Below are 7,414 nucleotides of genomic sequence, written 5' to 3'. Positions count from 1 at the left end.
TCCGTTACTCTCATCTCTGGACTGTATTCGCACTTTCCATCAGGCGCGGTGCAGTCATTTTGCCGAGTCACAATAAAAAAAAAAAAAAAAAAAATAATGTATCCATATATGTGGAACACCTTTTTCCGACCATTGATGATTAAGCTAGACAGGCTGATTGATTTTGTGCAGGTAAATTTTTTATTAATATAAATATCACAAGGTCATAAAAAAATTAAAATAATAAAAAAGCTTTTTTACGTAGATTCCACAAGTATTTGTACATTTATCACGTTCTTTTTAAATAGATCAAATCAGCATCTGCTGATGTTAAGGTTATAAAATCAACATGCACACCCGCTGATGTGTAAAAAACCAAAAACCTGCAACAGCTACAACCCTGATTAGAGCTATGACAATTCTAACTCGACTCTTGGATCTACTATGCTTTTTTGTTCCACTCTAAAAAGAATTAAGGCCCATTGGGGACATTACCTCACTTCATTTCTTCGCACTTTGTACAATCGTACCTACTTAGTTTATGCTTTAAATATCTTTAATTCTTTAAAATCTTTAGATAATATAAGTTTCCAATTTACTCATCGTAAACTACTTCACACAGCATGAGGTACATTTTCTTGGATCTGCCGTAAATCGAGTCCTACACAACCTGAGTGGACCTAGCATAATGAAGCCCTATAAGTATTCGTCTCACGAGCCCTTAACAAATAAAGCTTTTAGCCACCTACTTACTAGGTATGTGCTATTCGAAAACTACTTATCTGCATTTAAGTGTAAGTACATTATACAATATCAATGTAAGTGAGTGAACAAATGGCAATCTTGACATTTAAACTCCACAATTCAACAAATCACCAATATACCCATCAACATCAAACGTCGGGCATGTGAGCAATGCGTCCTTACAGTCATGGTCTTTGGAGCTGAATTATGGACACTGACAAGACAGACAACAAAAGCTACAGTTCACTTGAGAGCTAAGGAGCGGGCTGTGTTAGATATCTCTCTCCAAAATCGGTTCCAAAATACAAACATTGGGATACGAACGAATTGATCCACAGCCAAAGTGATAGCTAGCCAAAAGTGGAAATAGGTGGGTTCTATACGCCGTAACCAGACCACAGATGGGGTTGAAGGGTATAGATGTAGTTATACTAGAGGTTATTTATTGTATAGCTTCTTCATATTTGGATACGAAAGTACACTCTCCGCCCCTTCCTAGCCTTAGATACCATACTGCGTCCCTCACATTGACGGAAGGGCAACAAGGCTGTCAGCGACCCGTTCGCTTAGGACGGCTTTCATATTTGAATAATTTTAATTTATTCTTACGAATTTATACGTTACTATTTATCGTGAATATTGGTCGTGAATTGTGCCATGTTACGGCTGTTTATCGTCATTAAGCGGGATAACGGGATAGAGAAGTTTCTTTCGTTTTCCGAAAGATGAAACGAGGTAAGTAATTGAAGACCCATTCAGAATTATTATTTTCTTCATTTATTTAGTGCAAAGTAAATTCATATTTATTTATTAGTTAAATGCCATTAAATACAAATTTATTACATCAATATAATGAGACGCCAAAGATTAAACGAAGTAGGTAAGTAGGTAACTGAGACTCTTTTGGAATCATTGTTTTCTTTTTTCTTCTCGATCTATGTGTTTATATATGTTTATTTATAAAAAGCAACCCCTAGAATTTTTTGCTAATTCTTCTCTGAGAAATTTGCCTTACGAATGAGCAGTAGAGTTTAAACAGTATGACGTTATCAAGTGTAATTTGCTTAACTGTGAAATAAAGATTGTTTGATTTTAATTTTCTTTGAAGTTGAGTGGTGACTAATAGAACGGTACAGAAGCGTAGGCAAGCAACCGATGCGTTGGATGGACAACCTTGTCAAAAGGCAGGGAAAATTTGAAGAGGAAGGCCCAAGACGGGAGAAGTGGCGAAAAAAGAGAAGATTGATCAGCAAATTAAAACATTCTGCGTATATGAGATACATTCACAAACACAAACTTTTACCATGTGTACATAAGGCATTTTTCGCAGTTAATAATTTTTATACTTTTTGTATACCTCCTGTACATAGGGCGCCCTATAAGTTTCCGGAACTGGCCACTTACATATTTTTTTTTTAATTTAATTAAGGCTTTGGCAAAGCCATCAGCCTAAACATGAAATTTAATTATGTTCATGTATATATGGCCGCCACAAAGAGGATAGGCAATTGAGGCGGCGTGCTTGGATTGACTCGGGATTCCTTAAAACGGGCCGATACGGGTATTTTAGTTCGAGATTCGAATAATTTCGCGTCTTAATCTTCGATTAAGGCACAATAGCACTATCCTATTCCACTTTAAACTAGATTTCACAAAATAATTGAAAGTCAAAATAAAAACGACTATTTTCCCTCCAAAAGGTCCAGAGCGAATCCCACTTACATAAACAATATTTAAAAAGTAATTACAACATTTGAAAATGGAACTCTTTGGCCGTAGAATACAGTTTGTTTCATCGGTACCTATATACTAAATCTATGGTTTCATCTGACTGTCACTTGTTTTTACATTGTGGTGTCATTTTAGAAATTGGTTGTCTACATCACCCTGGATTTAACTCGTGTAAATTTTCGTAGTAATATTTCTACGACTTTAAGTGTAATTTAACAGCTTAGCGGAGCTTTGGTCGGCTTCAAACTGCTTTTGGCGATGAAGCACAATGCAAGACGACTATTTATAGCTGGTTTGCAGAATTCAAACATGGTCGTGTGAATCTCAGTGACGAATTTCGTGATGGTCGCCCGTCCACTGATGTGAACAACAAAAACATCGATGCTGTGCGCCGTATGATCAAAACAGACAGGCATGTGACATACCATGAGATTCGGGCATCTTTAGGCATAGGCATGCTACACAAACATTTGGGTGTGAAAAAGCTGTGCTCTCGGTGGACCTCTCACAATTTGACTGAGTGGTGCAATGCCATGCTTACCAGATTCAAGGAAGGGGCGTCAAATTTGGTGTGGGACATAGTAACGGGTGACAAAACATGGATTTATAGTCACAATCCCAAAACAAAGCAGCAATAGAGCGTATGGGTCTTTCGAGATGAGTCGAAACCAACCAAAGTGTCATGCATGCTAGGTGCTTCTAAGCGGATGATTGCTTCTTTTTTAAATAAAACTGGACACGTGGCTACTGTTGCTTTGGAGAATCGTTGTACCGTGAAATTTGATTGGTACACAACCATTTGTTTGCCGGAAGTTATTGACAAACTCCGTAAAAAAAACCGTAAACGCCGTATCATCTTGCACCACGATAATGTCAGTTCTCACACGGCCAGACAGACAAATGAATTTTTGAAGGAGAACAACGTTGACCTTATGAGCCATCCCGCGTACAGTCCCGACCTGGCACCTTGTGACTTTTATTTATTTAAAAAAATTAAGAACCAGTTACGCGGTCAACGATTTTCATCACCTGAAGAGGCTGTCGAAGAGTATCAAAAATATGATTCAGAGATTTTCTCGGAGGAGTGGCATAAATGTTTTCAAAATTGGTTTATTCGTATGTAAAAGAGCATTAACGTTAACGGAGAATATTTTGGGAAACAATAAATTCATTTCTGACCATTTAAAGTATTTTTTTCTTATTCATTCCGGAAACTTATGGTGCGTCTCACATATAAGCCCATATACAAGTTATGTACCTTTCGTTGTTAGGCACCGGTCTCTAACTCAACTTCAAATATGTACTTTATAAAGTTTTGTAAATTTTCTATATACTTAAAGATCTATCATGATTTTAGTTCATATACTCTACAAGTAATTTAAAAATAAATCTGTTTGTTGGCCTTGTTTGTGGATGGATCCTGTAACCTTGTGCTACGGGCTATCATAATTTAGCTGAACGATCGCGGTAGGTATTCATAGTGGACCAAAAGTATGATCATTTCATGCATCTAATCAGTAAGCATTGGTGCATGCAATAGAGGGCGCGGGCGTGGCGCGGCCATGCACCGATGCATCGCGGCTTTGTCTCCGTGATTAAATTATCCCGTATCCATTGTCGACGTCTTATGAATTGTACAGGAAGAAATTATAAATCAAGAGAATGTTCGAGAACATTGTTATTTGTAGGCATTGTTAGTAGCTAGACTATTTTTAGTATTATTTATCGTAGTAATCCAGTTACAGTTGTTATTAAGCTATGCACTGGTGCAGAAACTCATTAACTGCACCCTAAGATCAACAAACCGTCAACAAATAACGGTTGTTTGACAGGGTGCTAATGAATGATATCTTGAATCTATCCGATGAGCGACCTCATATATTGCCACAGTTTTCATCAGTGCGGTATAATAACACGAAGTTAATGTATATACAGTGATTTGTCGGCAAGAAAAGATTACAAACAATACTTGGATAATTGGGAGGGTTACTTTTAAAAGACTGAAACCTCGAAGGACTATGTTACTAACATCGTAAACAACAACTTTTGTTCCATGACTTTTAATAAATCATTTCTTCAGATCTTTGAATTTGGTTTTCAACGACTTTTTAGGTCATCTATGAGAAACCTATGATTAGCGTAGCGTCATCTATGAGAAACCTATGATTTTTTTGTAAGTGTTTGATCTTTGTATTGTATTATTATAAATATAAGTTGTTGTTTATGATGTTAGTAATATAGTCCTGTAAGATTGTTAGTATTCTAATAATAACCCTATATGTACTTTTAGTACTTAGTTATCGATTACTACAGCATAATATGGGCATACTTACCTATAAAACGAACGGTATCTATAAAAGTACCTACAAAAGGAATTTACATAACATTAACTTTGTTAATGTATCAACTGTGATTTCATAATGGTGTTGAGCTGCCGCACACTTCACGTCGTCAGCGACAAAGCGAATCGTATTACTGTATATTATTTATCTGTAACAATATCAACTCAATTGATGAACAATAGAGGTCAGGCTTCCGCCGACCCTTTATCGATTGATACGTTAACTCCATTCAGTTATAAAGGGTCAATACTATTCGTTTATTTATAATTGGTTATTATTACATTTGTTATTTGTTTCGCGTTGCTATCTTAAAATAAAGAAATGCATATAGCTCTTTAGACGTTTGACTTGTGGATTCGTCTTATAAAAGAATGTAACCCGACATAGTTATGAAATAGTAGTTTATGTAACTGTTACATATTGAAAGGCACTAAAATACGAGTGAGATAAAAACATCTCACGTGTGTTTTAATGCCTAATTATGTACAGTTACATACACTGCTTTATCTATACACATATTATAAGGTCTCTGTGATGTGTTCAGGAACCGCTAGTTACGACTGGCGAAATGGCGGCAAATAAAAACTTTTCTCACGCACGTCACACATTTTAATTCATAGACAAACTAGAAACGGCCCCAACTATCACATCGTTCGATATCAAGTAACGTGTGAAATTGTCAAAATTGTTCGCTATTGACATTTCATTTCGAATAAAACTTCATCTCGACTGATATTAGAATTGAGGTCCAATCAAATTGTTTTGTTTTTCAGAGATGTTCGAAATTTGAATGTAATAATAACATCGAATTCGATACTTATAAGAAGCAATAATAACATTTTCACGGATAAGAAATTTGTACTAACAAAACAGTTTACCTTTATGCTGGTCGTAATTTGCGGTTTTTGAACACATTATAGAGAGTTTGGAAAATATGTGTGTAGATAAAAACTGTTTTTGAATTTCTTATCATAGTGCCATTGTGCCAAAAACATAATAATAAAGAATAATAAAAAACATAAACAATTATTATAAACGTGCCTCATTTGTAATGCTATCACTAATTAAATTCTTGCTATTCATAATACTAGTAACTAACAATAAAGAAAAATAAAAAATAAAATATGGGTAGGTATCAATCCCTTCTGCTGTTTCTAACTTGCACCAATACGTCACACATTTCAGTCGCGTTAGATTTGAAACATAATGTTCCCTCTTTGTTTTTAAATAAAGTAATTAACAAATTACTTTGCATAGAAATAAAGTTTTACGAATTAGGAAATATATAATACTCGATTATTCAACGATACAGACATATAAGTCTCGAAAGACTGTAAGACGAGTTAAAATATGTAGGTTATGTTAGATATATTGGCAACGACAGCTTATTAATTAATTTCATAACGTCCGGATATATTTTGTACTAAATGTGCGAGTATCATAGAGCACAAATAGAACGGTGCATTAAGTGTTTATAGTCCTAAGAAGAGCAGTTAAACAAATATAAATAAACATGATACAAAATATCGCGGCTTCTAAAATATATGTCTCCAGAAAATGTTTCATGATATTTGTGTAGGTTTGGGGTGGGTTAATTCATAAGCTAAGTACAATTATTAGACTGTCCATTAAAGTACTTGCACACTGTAAAATTTTAATTCAGTAACAAAATCCAGTAGGTAATTAAGAAATATTGGAAATGAAGCTGGTTTTTCGGATCTAAATCGAAAGTTGTGTTTTTTTTTCAAAATAAAGCAACGTTCCGTGATTTTTAAGGTAATTTTGAATAAATATTTTTATTTAAAAATACCATAAAACTACAATAATTTGTATGCTTAATCTTATACATGATTCTTCGATAGCCGATGGTATATGCGGTCAAGAAACAATTAGGTAATAACAACATAACCGAATTTGTGCAACAAACTTAAATCAACAAAAAGCTTTTTTAAGATCGTGTCGAACACGCAAACGATAAAGTTCCACGGCTATTATCCATGTACTTATGCGTCTATATGATTACAGTAGGTAGTTCTATTTAAAAAAATTATAGAATCTACTTTATAATTATTTAATATAAAAATGGCACTCAAAGAAAAATTTCTTCGACCCGACATTTACCGAACGGCATCGAAAGCCGAAAACACTCAATAAGTACCTACAGAGATCTATAACAAACATATAGAAGACTTTTGTCGGCCTACTAATTCGACCTGCAGCTCAGTTGGAAGAGTAAGGGGCCGGTGTTCCCGTGGTCGCAGGTTCGACTCATGTCCAGTCGAAGGCATTTTTCTTTGTGTTCGATCTTTGTATAATAATGATATCAAACCAGTGGAGTTATTTTACAAGAAAATATATGAATAATTTACGTTACATATGTCTAAAACTCCTGTAATAATAAATGGAGACCGATATGATGATAGTATAAGGCCCGGCGCCCACTTGCCGGACGTTATGGCAAGGGACCTTACGGCATTCCTACATAAAAGCGCGGTATCCTTAGACATGCCGAAGCTTACCGTCGCTACATTGTGCTCGCGCCTAGCCTTTTTTCAAATCAGTAGTTTATTGCCAGTTGTATATTGAAAATAGTGGTCTAGCTAAAGAAGAAGAAGAGA

Source organism: Hyposmocoma kahamanoa, unplaced genomic scaffold, assembly GCF_003589595.1.
Source record: "Hyposmocoma kahamanoa isolate Upper Pololo Valley unplaced genomic scaffold, ASM358959v1 86, whole genome shotgun sequence".
NCBI classification, from domain to species: Eukaryota; Metazoa; Arthropoda; class Insecta; order Lepidoptera; family Cosmopterigidae; genus Hyposmocoma; species Hyposmocoma kahamanoa.
The sequence above is the reverse complement of the archived record's forward strand: the minus strand, read 5'-3'. Positions refer to the sequence as shown.